The sequence below is a fragment of the Megascapheus bottae genome, chromosome 24 (genome assembly GCF_031878675.1).
Source record: "Megascapheus bottae isolate mThoBot1 chromosome 24, mThoBot2.hap1, whole genome shotgun sequence".
NCBI classification, from domain to species: Eukaryota; Metazoa; Chordata; class Mammalia; order Rodentia; family Geomyidae; genus Megascapheus; species Megascapheus bottae.
In genome coordinates, this window is record NC_143532.1 from 23,407,175 (window position 1) to 23,419,658 (window position 12,484).

The 12,484-nt window shown below is 41.9% G+C and overlaps 1 long non-coding RNA gene across 1 annotated transcript in view; it reads left to right on the forward strand.

The window, feature by feature from the left end:
- The first annotated feature begins 1,396 nt into the window (after positions 1-1,396).
- Positions 1,397-12,484, forward strand: part of LOC150047136 (uncharacterized) — a 35,927-nt gene continuing 24,839 nt past the window's right edge. Inside the window, exons 1-2 of the long non-coding RNA XR_016539504.1 lie at positions 1,397-1,482; positions 2,048-2,156. This is a non-coding gene — a long non-coding RNA (uncharacterized LOC150047136). The remainder of the gene's footprint in view (positions 1,483-2,047; positions 2,157-12,484) is intronic.

The window sequence follows — 12,484 nt, forward strand, 5'->3', positions numbered from 1 at the left end:
TTAGAGGACAAACTGCCTGACTTGAGAAGCACTCTACCTGCAGGCTCTAAGGATGAGGAGCTAGAGAGTGCAGAGTCTAAGCATCGCAGACACGGAGGCCTCTCGGGTGAGAATCCTCACCTTACTCTCTGTAGAGGCTGCAATATGTCCCTTTCTGAAGCTTCTAACAAGTTCTGTTTTAGCTTGAAGTTAGATGTGGTGATGATTCTTAGACCAGGCAAAGTTCCTCCTTCAAAGTAATGTTCCAGACTCAATCCTATTGCAATGCCTTAGAGATGTCTGTCTGGTATGAGAAATGGTGACAGTGGTGTTGATTATGGATTGATGTGTGATATTTTCTTGTGCGCAACAGGTAAACCCTTTCTTCCTATATTTGACATGAACAGGAACTGGATAATTTGGGGGATTCTGGAAATCGTATATTTAAGGTCTCAAAATATGTTCCAGGACAAGGTGATATTTTTCATCCTCTAAAAGACAGGAGTGGTATAAATATTTCAAAGCAGCACTAGTCCAGCCTTGCTATGGATTTATTTCCTTTGAAGCCTAGCTCAACACCCAGCATCCAATATGTCTATCATCCCTGGCTGAATTAAATTCCTCATCTCTTAAGATCCATAGCATTTTGGATGAACCAGTCTCTGCATACTGTGGCTCATCGGGCAACCTTTTTTGGTTCTTTGAATTAGTAGCAGATGGAATCTGAAAGAGGCCAGAGAGCAGTGCCCAACCCTTTTGTTGTTGTTCTTGATTGACTGACTGGGTCCATTCAAAATATCTGATCATCTTCAGACCTATAGCTTACAGGGTTCTTAACCCAACAATTCTATTTAGGACCTCTGGAATTCTCCACAGGGATCACTTACGGTATACCTCCTTTGCTCTTCCTCTTTTCCCTCCCACCCCAGGCATCACATTCACCCTCTCCTGTCATCCTCTTAAGAATATGGAGGAGCTACACCTGCTCCATTCCCTAGAATTACCACTCCACATCACCCATGTCTCTGTAACCAGGCGCCTTTAAGGACATTTCTGTCTGCTTCCCAAGCAGAGTGAATCATGGGCCAGGAGCCTGCTCACAGTTTTCCACTGAGAAACTAGGCTGGAGATCTGCCTTACCCATGGTCTGGAGCAGAAAGGTAGATATACCCTGACAGGAGGGTGAAGGAGATTTTTTGAGCGAGCTCTAGTCCTGTATCCTAGGGCTCCGAGACTTTGGTCTTTCTGGTTGTTTCTCACAAGGAGGTGAAACTCTCAATGGTAAAATAATTTCCACATCTGATCAAAGCATCCACCAACTGCAAAGATCTTAATCCTTACTAAGGGGAGGGGCAATGGAGACATAAAAAATGGAGCTCTAAAGTTTTCCACATTGTTTGCTTGATCAGATTTCAGAGAGGTACAGAGTTCTTGGAACTGGATTTTCTACCAGGGACCTGAAAGAGAATTTGAGGGTAACTTTTCCCTTTGGAGCATGAGGAGGTATGTGGGAGGGGAGAGGGTGTGGTTACACCTGTTTGGGTACCACTGAATGATTGGGAGGTACTCTCCCGGACATAGAAAGCAAGTGGGCAGACCCTCCCAGAACTCCTCAGTCGGGCTGTCATGTTGTCTTTCCTCAGCCTGGCTTCTCCCTCCAATGTCTTCAAGTGACTCCATCAAACTTTCTTTGGTCTTTGATTTTTCTACTTTCCTTTTATTATATTTTGCCTTATAAACAAAGTAGTACTTGCTTCCATACTTTTGAACATTTGAGAGCCATTTCAGATTCATAGAAAAGTAAGATCCGAAAGTAAAGTTCTTACCTATACTTCTCTCTGCACACTCCTCCTGACCCTTCCAAAGGCTCCATCCCTGCTCACCACGGGCTCCGTGGACTGTCACCTCTGAACCTGCCACACTACTCATAAGTGCCCACAGCCCATGGGTGGCCCTAGGGCTCAGCATCAATATTACAAAGCATTATACATTTTTTAAAAAATAGTAGATCTAAGAAAATTGCATTGTACATAAACACTGACATGCTGAAATAGTAAACCCTTTGCAGGACTACTGGAAAATAATGAAAAATGAACGGACACAGAAATGGAACAATATAATCAGACATTTGGATGTAAGCACTGCTCACCTTTTGACAACATACTTCTCTTATCCCTGTGAGTAAGGGCGCGCCCACACACATGTGTGAATATTGTTTTGTGTGATGGGACATTTTTCTTGTCTCTAAGAGTATATTTAATGCATTCGTGACTCCAGTGGGTTCCCCCCTATTGGTCCTATCATCACTGAACTTTTTGGCCTATATGAATTGCACAACAGACTGACTTAGATAGTGATATTTTTACATCATTTTTTTGCCCTTTGAGGTTTCAATTCAACGTCTTGTACTTGCTTGGTTGGCACTCTACGACTTGAGCCTTGGCTCTAGCCTTGTTTGTGTTGGTTATTTTGGAGAGGGAGTTGCATAAACTTTTCTGTCCAGACTGGCCTCAAGCAGCAATTCTCTAGATCTTAGCTGCCTAAATTCCTAGGATTACAAATGTGAGCCACAAATACATGGCTTAACACTCTGTGTGTGTGTGTGTGTGTGTGTGTGTGTGTGTGTGTGTGTGTGTGTGTGTGTCTTGGGACTTGAACTCACAGCCTGGGTGCTGTCCTTGAGCTTTTTGCTCAACATTATTGTACTACCATATGAGCCACAACACTATTTCCAGCATTTTGGGGTAATTGGAGAGTAAGAATCTCACAGTATTTCCTTCCCAGACTGGCTAACAGCCATGACCCTCGGATCTCAGTCTGCTGAGTAACTAGGATTACAGGCATGAACCACCAACAACCTGCTATGGCAACCTGCTATGGCTGTTTCTATTTGTTTGTTATGTAGTTCAACGTGGCCCTGAACTCTGCATCTTCCTATCTCCATCTCCTGAATGATAGAATTATATGTATCCAGACAATCTTCTGTTTAAAAGCCTAACCAATTGATTGCTAATATGTTTTGGAGATGTTTTGACATGTTTGGCAAGCTCATTGCATCAAACAGTGGGTTCCCAGTGCATTCCACTTTCACGTATATATATAATTTCTTTGCTATACATGTATCACAAATATCACACTTATGAAAGTCAGTTCAACTAGCTGTCCTAGAGTTTTATTGATGATTTAGTAAGCCCCATCAGGAGAGGCTAGAGGCTAGAATGGATGTCTGTGTCATCTCCCACGTTAATTACGGCAACCTTGAAGAGCAGTGGTCTTCTTTCCATTTTATTTCTCCCAGGACTGATTAAGTTATTTGCTAGATGGTCTCTTTCTTTACTGAGGAGCCCCCAAAATGAATATTTAGCTCCAATAGCCAGGGTCCACTGCCCTTGGGAGGACTTCGGGAACAGAAAACATCCCAAGGTCTCCAATTGGGCACGGGCAAGATGCAATCTGTATTGGTAGCTTCCTTTGGACTTTCTGTGTTTAAGAGTGGAATTCAGCCAATGACTGTCTGCCCGCTGGGCTCAGAACAGCCTTGATTGGCAACTGAGATTGCAGAATAATGATTAATAGCACCACTTCTCACTCTCAGTGTCTTGTGTTTACATGGTGAAGTACAGACTTGTTCTATGATGACAAGAGAATCTCAGGAATCAGCCTGCAGATCACATGGCCCGTGGTGTCACATGATGCCGTTGCTGTTCTCCTTTATTTGTGAAAGTTGTGGGCAGAGAATGAAATCTAAAACTCGTGTCTCAGCTCCAAGACTCACTTTACATGTGTTTCTGGGCAGAGGTAGAAGAGAACATTTGTTCAGTCTTGGAGATGTGTTTCTCTATATGCTTTGGTTGTTCATGCTTAGCAGAATTCTATTGTTTTTTTAAAATCTTCAATTAAAAGTATTATTTTGCCCTTGGGCAAATGCTAGATAGCACCTGAAATAAATAAAGTTTTAGTGAATAGCAAATCACGAATGACCCAGCATGACATTGGCTCAATTGGGCCCAGTTGTGTCAGTAACTGTATAGACTTTCTACAAAAGTAGTTAGACAAAGCGATGCCCAAATATAGTTAAATTTCCATTCTATATAATATCCACCAGGCCAGAGTTATATAAATCTTTGCAGGCTTTGCAAATGAAACACTGCATTTCCATTCACTTACATATATATGCATATAATTTTTTAACTTAGAAAGCCTTTCTATTTGTATTGAGGTATTAAGAGTAAATATTTAGTATTTTTCAGCTAATCTACCTTTGTATTTATTTATTTATTTATTTATTTATTTATTTATTTATTATCATTATAGGGTTTAAACTCAGGAGCACATGTTCTTCTCAGCTTATTTGTTCACAGGTAGTACTCTACCATCTGAGCCAGACCTCCAGCCCAGCTCTTTGATGGCTAATTAGAGATGGAGTCTCATGGACTTTTCTGCCCAGCTTTGCTTTAAACCATGATCTTCCAGGTCTCAGCCTCCTGACTATCTAGTATTGTGGACATAAGCCATTGATGTCTGACAGTCTCATTGCTTTAGTAAAACTCTATGATACTTTAAAGTATGGATGTAGTACGTATGTAGAAATAATTCCTTACTACTGGGTATTGAAATTATTTCCAATTATCTGTTTCAATAGATAGTGCTGTTACTGTATGTCATCAGGCATCTAAATATACATACAGGTTTTTAAAAATGCTTTTGGTTTTTATAAGAAATAGAATAGCTCATGTCATTAGTTATTGCCAAATTGTTTGTTACTTTGGGAAATGAGAGCATTTTCTGGAACTTGAGAAGAAAATATACAAGAAGGCAAGGGTTCAGGTGTTGCTTCATTCTGAAATTTAGCTGTAAGTAGTTTTATGGTGTGTGTGTGTGTGTGTGTGTGTGTGTGTGTGTGTTCTTTTAACTTTTAGCAGTAATTCCTTGACCTGTGCAATTGGATCAAACCAACACCAAATTAAATCTTCCTTATGTAGAACTCTGGTCTCCATGACCTTGCGTTGATCTGGTTTATCCTGGTGTAGGCTGCAGCTGGGCTACGAGTGATTTGGAGGGAGAACACTTCCATCTCTCAGTCTATGAATTAGGCTTACTGAGATTAACTGGGATTGAAGGACTTGTTCCTTACTTTAATTATTCTTCCAATGAACGTTGCTTCCTCCCCCACCCCCCAGACTGTATTTTGAACCAGAAAAAAGTAGTCTCGAGGGAATGATAGACCAAATCAGAGAAAGAATTTATAGGAAAGGTGTTCAAAAGCAAAAGGTCCAGCCTAATGTAGGTAGATAAGATTTGATTTTTCTTTTCTAAAGGGGATGTCATGAAAATAAAAAACAAATCAGGTGCAGTTTGCAAACAGTAGTTTGGCTCCTGGATAAAATTACTTTTCAAGCAATAATATTAAAAAACGGAAAGGGGAAAAGGGCATGATTTTCATTTTTGTAAAATAAACCAGGTTGTTCTATTCTGGAACTTGCACCCTTAAGACTAAAAGTTAATACAAAGATACAAGGAGGGAACCCTGGAGCTAGAGACAAAAGGCTGAGCAAAAATGGTCCCTGTGCCATCATTGTGTTCTCTGCTTCCCTCTAGTGGTCATGTGTGGGATTTGGGTGTAAAACTGTCTCAAGGTCATCTTCAGGCGTTAACCTGAAAGAGGGGAAGGTGTTGTCAGGGGGCCCCTTAAAACTGCCCATCTGGGTTGTAGCATGTCGAATGAAAAAGGAGCAAATATCATCTTATGGAAATCAGAAAACATATAATCACTTAACTCATTGCAACTCATTTATATTGAGCACCAGAGATCTGTGTCCAACATTAGAGACACAGGAGAGGAATCAGGCTCGATTCCTGCCCTCCGGGAGATTTCAGTACAGAGACAGAGCACCCATAAACAATTCAGTCCACCAACAGCCAAACAAGAGTCACCTGACAAGGCATTTGTTCTCGGTGGTAATTCTCAAGGCACAATGAGATTACTCACTGAGCGTTGTCATTTGTTCTAAAATTGGAAAATGTGTTCTTATTCAGGGTAGAGACAGCCATGGGGTGGGGGGAGATTAGATAAAATTTACTTTCTTCTCTCTCTTTTGTAAAACACTGACTTTGGACTGCTGAGATGGCACACCGATGGCTGCCTAAGAGTTTTAGTCTTGGTTTTGAAGATGAAAGCCAAGCTGTATACACGAGTTCTTTATTCTTCTGCAACACAAATTTCTCTGTGAAGTGCAGGGAAATAAAAGATTTGAGGGAAGGAGACCAGCACACTGAATGGCAGCAGAGCCGCCTTCCCCTTCTTTCGTACTGCTCCCTGGGGAATTTATGTCGCTCCCCCTAGCCTACCATGGTTGCTTAGGAGCCTCTATTTAAGAATGGGAGGTTGTGCTAAGGAACCTTCTGTGTGACTTCTTTCAGATTGCCTTTAGGAGAACTGGTCACTGTTTATATTAACTAAGTATCCCCCAGAGGGTCTGAGGAAGACAAGGGTCTTTAAGAGGTGGGATTTCCTTTCCAACATGCAATGTGCATGCATGCACGCATGCGTGTGTGTGTGTGTGTGTGTGTGTGTGTGTGTGTGTGTTTGCATTTGTATGCAAGTGCAGAAAAGATACCCTGTCCTTAGATCTGGGCTTTATTCGAAGACCAAGCGGATTGCTTTGCATGGATATTTCCAGTTTTCCTGGGTAGTATCCATTTCTCTATCTTTCTGTAGCTACAATGGAATTTGTGGTGACAACCACCTCTCCTTTCCTGTATACTTGTAGCTTTATACAGGTTTCAAGGGTTTGACTGCCTCCGTCAAGGGCAAACACCCTGGGCTGGTTCAATGAAAATAAATGGGAAGGACTCCATCTTGGATGTCTGTGGATTTTGATCAAGGGTAAAGCATCCTTTTCGTCTAGGGATAATGAAGAAGATGGAACATAATCCTGGATACAGCTAGACTTGAAGCATTATACACCGGTGAACTCGTGTTTGTCTCTGTGTGTGTGCCATTAATGGAGCTTGAACTTAGGACTTGGGTACTGTCCTTTAGCTTTTTCATGCAAGGCTCTATCAGTTGAGCCAGAGCTCCACCTCTAGATTGTTGATGGAAAATCCCATAGATTTTCCTGACCCAGCTGGTTTTGAACTTCAATCCTCAGATCTTAGCTTACTGAGTAACCAGGATTATAGGTAGGACTATAGCTTAGCTTACCTGTAAACTTTTCTAGTTAGAAGAGCCAACCTATTCCTTTTGGGATATTGCTCATATCAGTGGGCCTTAAACTTTGGAATCTCCAAATAAGCCTCAGTGGGGGTTGGTAATTTTTATTTGGAACAATTTGGGGGAGACATGCTTTGGCTTTAGAGACTTAGAGAGTCTTTTCAAGAGTTTGTTTCTGCTGCTTATTTCCCAAATGAACTTGACTGATAACAGATGATCTTTTCTAAACAGAAAATAATCTTATTCTTAGAATAATTCAGGGACTAAGATTTTTAAAAATGCATCTGAAACCTAGTCAATGAGCACTTGGAGAAATAACATGGCCACACCTCCTGACTTCTGGGACACTTTTTTTTCTGCTCTCTTTCTGATTATGCCTGAGCCCCCTTTATAGCTAACAACAAAGCCAAAGGAGCATATGACAAATGAGAGAAACCTTCAAGACTAATACATGTTTTGTCAGAGTCTTAAACTCATGCATTGAGAAAGTACCCATTTTCCTCATTCTGATCCAGTCTGTCAACAAATGCTTTTCACAAGAAACATCAAAGTCATTTCATCTGCAAATTTCTTTTTTTTGAAATCCCCTAATCTAGACTATTGACAGAAATTTCTGTCAAGTACCTCAAACCATTGTATTAACAAATTTTGTTTTGTCAATCATGCTTTAGCCTGCTTGCAAATTTGTCTTGTAATATTCAGCTCTATCCTACAGGAAGAAAATCTAACAGCTTGTGCCTGGATCTTATTAAAAGCCAGTGAAGAAGGAAAGTAAAAATGGCATATCTGTGCATTTAACACAGCCACTGGATGTCCCTGTGTGTTTTAAACATATCCAGCTCTTCTGCAGTCTTCTCTGGGTTATGTAGAGAAAATACTACAGTGCTGTTCATGCATTTCCTTTTCCTGTTCCTGTTCCATGTCTTAGCTGCTAGTCCTAGCCTTTCTGTCTGTTCCTTTCCTACTATTCTTTTCTGTGTTCATATGCTGATACTGGAGCTTGAACTCAGGTCTTTCACTTTTGCTTTACTTTTTCACTCAAGGCTGGTGTTGTACCATTTGAATCACAGCTCTGCTTCTGGCTCTTTGCTAGTTCACTGGAGACAAAACTCTTTCCAATTTGCCTGCATGCATTTGTTTTCAACTGTGATCCTTAGATCTCAACCTCCTGAGTAGCAAGGATTACTAGTCTGAACCACTGGTGCCCAGCTTAGGCTACTCTTGGTGGCTGGTCCTGGTGGCTTGCATTACCATTCACAATTGCCTTTAATGGCAAATTCAGGAAGCTGGCACAGAGATCTCAGTGTCTTGGGATTCCTGTGTGAAGATGATTTCAATGGTCATCTTGCTGTGATGAAGAAATGTCACCTGAGAGGCTGAGAACACTTGCTGTTTCTCCAAGCTTGACATGGCTGCTGCTTGAATTCTTTCATTCTTTCTTTGTTGGTGATGGTGGTGCCAGTACTGGGACTTGAATTTGGGGCTGGACAATGAACCTGAGTTTTTTTCACCCACAGGTGTTAGGAGCCATAGATCTATTTCTGGTCTTTTGGAGATCTATTTCTGGTTAATTGAAGATAAGAGTTTCATGGACTTTCTTTCCTGGTCTGGCTTTGAACTATGACCCTCTGAGCATAGCCTCCTGAGTAGCTACAAATAGAGGCATGAGCTACTGTCATCTAGCATTATTCTTTGTGGTGTGTGTGTGTGTGTGTATGTGTGTGTGTGTGTGTACAAGTGTGCCTCTAGTCCAATTTTTTTTGCTGGTTATTCGGAGATAGACTTTTCTGCCCAGGCTGGCTTTGAACTACAACCTTCCAAGTCTTAGTCCCCTAAGTAAAATTACAGGCATACACATCCATGCTTAGTCATGTTTTAATTCTTGAAGGTGGGATACAAAGAAAGGGAGATGCCACTGTATCTCCTATCACCTCTGACATTCAATTGCTAAATTTCTTTAGGAACTGCAAAACAAGAAAGCCCTTCAATTAAGACCAAATTATGATGGATGCCCTATGGAAAAACCTCAAAGTGACATTGGGTCCTGTTGGGGATCAAGTACCTTCTCATTGAGCAATCTGAATTCCAGTCCTGACTCTATCACTAAATAGCAATTTGACTTTGAGAAATCACTGGGCATTTTTGTTCCTGGACATCAGGCCTGGAACCTGCGTCATTGCTCTTCAGAGGACTTCTTACCCTGAAGACCTTCTGAACTCCTGAGGAGGCCAGAGAAATAGTTTATAAACTGAAGCTTAGGGTGGGTGTCAAACAGAGAAGGTGGTGCTGGGTACAATATCAGAAATACTAGCTGCTTCAGAGCCACAGGATTCCTTTCCTGGTGCTGGTCAACAGTGAGTAGTGTTGTAATTTCAACACTTGCTGCAAGATCTGGACCTGCCAGACGGAACTCTTGAGCACCTGCCCCCCCCCCCGACCCTATCCCCATCCCCTATTTAGGCTCTACCACCCTTGTCACTATCATGCCTGACTCTTCTGACTCTCCTTGGGTCACCATGGCATCCCTTTTTAGGTCTCTATTAGAGTTGATATGGTTTGTTGAGATTGTTTTTCTGCTTTTGCACTATTCTGCTAACCTTGAGGCCCAGTTTCCTAACAGTATTAAGTGTATTGAAGACTGCAAGGTTTTGGGGGGATATGTCTGCTTGTAGTCACTGGCTTTCTAATAAAGACTCCCAATTCAACCTCTCAAAATGTGGCTTCTCTGTACCTTGAGATCAAATTCCCATATAACGATGTGTGGCTTATAACGGCCCCAGATTTGCTGCCGATAGCCAGCAGGCTCAAGATGGAGCACACAGCTAGGAGAAACAAATCAGTTATCATAAGTGACAAACAAGCTCTCCTTTTCTTCAGATGCCAGTGCTAATGGAGTGAGTTCACCGACAAGAGCTCTCTGGGCATTTGGTTTCTGGGGACTCGTCCTTAGGATGAGTCTCCACAGACAATAGGAGGAAAGGGCTGGGAGCAGCCTCAGGGTGAAGAGAATAGCAAAAGTGGGAGCCTCTGGCTGCAGGCCCTGCACATTCTATTGCACGTAATTGGTTTTCCCAGGAAACATTTGCACTAACCTTTGGCGTCTAGAAGCAGAGACAGGCCTGCAAAATAAATGACTATATTGATTAGTGTGACAATCAGAACTTTGTAATCCACAAGTGATGGATAATGCAGCCCAAACTAGTTTATGAAAAAGAAGAAGAAGAAAAGAAATAGACAAAAGCCTTCAGTAAATCTTACTTTAAGGTGAAGTTTTATAGAAGAGACTGAGTTACCAAAACATGATTTCTTCTTTCTTTCCTTTTCATATTTCTTTCCTTCCTATTTTTCCTTCCTCCCTCCCTCCTTCTGTCCCTTTCTTTCTTCCTTCCTTCTTTCCTTCCTTCCTGTCCTGGGATTTTGGATTCAAGGCTTTGTGTTTGCTAGGCAGCCCCTCTACCACTTGAGCTAGGCTTCCAGCCATTTTTGTTCTGGATAATCTAGGATAAGATATTGCCTTTTGCTCAGGCCAGACTATACCATGGTCCTATTTATTCTTTCCACCATAACTGAGCTGATGCCCATATCCAGCTTTTTCACTTGAGGTTGAGCCATGATATTCCTAATCTAAGCCTCCAAAGTAGCTAGGATTACAGGTATGAGCTACCACATCTGGCTCAGGGGTGATTTTTTTTGTTCTCTATATCATCTTCTCTCCTCACCTCTTCTTTTGCTCAAGGCTAGTGCTCTATCACTTGAGCCACAGCACCACTTCTGGCTTTTTCTGTGTATGTGGTACTGAGGAATCAAACTCAGGACTTCATGCATGCTAGGCAAGCACTCTACCACTGAGCCACATTCCCAGCCCCTCTTTTCTTTATTTCTTTCTAAAAATGCCGTGTTTGAACTTAGGATTTCAAACTTGTTAGTCAAGAGTCATCACTATAGAATGCATTTGCTTTAGTTATTTTCCAGATAAGGTCAGCCTTGGAATGTATGTATGTATATATATATATATACATATATATATACACACACACATTATCACAAGATGTTAAGTACTGAGAAACTGTGTGGAGGGATTGGGATTATCAACAATGGATTCCAGAGGAGTTAGACAGAATTGGCTCACATAGAAAACAGGCCCTGTAAACAATTAAGAAGTTACTCTATTAAGTGATCACATTACCCTAATGTGAGCTAGGGATCAGGAAGCTACCCTTGGGGTCACTGGCTCCAGCAAGATGGGGGCCTTCTTCCTGCCTCTTGATACCTACATTGCTAGTAAGTGTCCAACTTAAACTTCTGCCTCACCACTGGATTCCACATCTTGTGCATCTAAGTGACCAGACCTAAAAGATGTCTTGAGACTTGAGGAGTCTGAAAAGTAGAGTATTTAACTTTATAGGAGATCAGAATGGCTGTCTACTCTACCACCACACAGGGCCAGTCAGCTATGTTCACCATGGCCAGATTTGATATGTGCACGAGGCCCCTTACTGGCATTCTCTGTACTGAACATTTCCCTGCAGGTGAACACATCCTGCAGAGACTGCTGGAGATACACACATGCTATGTCAGACCATTATTCATGTTCATCTAATTGGAGAATCCCAATGGTATGAGCTTTGGGCCTGGCCAGGAAGAAGTGGTACACCATGACCTAGAGCATGGTCTGAGAAAAAGCAGCTCTATGGACTGCCTTAACTGCATACTTCTGGTGATCCAAACCAAGAGGTCATCACGTTTATATTTAAAGCTGATGAGCCTTCCTGAGGATGCTCGGTCCTGTCCATGTCCTAGTAACCAGCATTACCTGAATACACAGCCAGAGCCAGGCATCCACGTGTTTACACGTGCAATCAAAGTAATCCACTGGGCCACCCTGTTCAACAGGGTCTATGATGCATCCAAGCATTCTGCCAGTGTTCACTGCCGGGTAGATTCAGTCTCAAGGGCTGGGGTTACATCCATCAACTAAGCAGATAGGATCCCTACCCTAATGTTTCTTGGATCCTGATGGTAACTGCCATTATCTCCATAGGCAAGGAAAGATTACGTCACCTGGCTTCAGATCCTGTCCTTTCACTTATGGAACCACGTGACCAATCCTCATGGCTGTCATGGGAGAAAAATCCAGAGTAGGGCCTTATTATCTGCTTTATTGAGTGATGTATTGAACCTCGAGATCTTGTAAGTTGATACTAGTACAGCCAAAGTGGAGCTGTACTAGTATTTGGAGCCATAAGTTCCTTTCAAAACAGTGCTCAATCCTTTCCAGTATTTAGTATATTG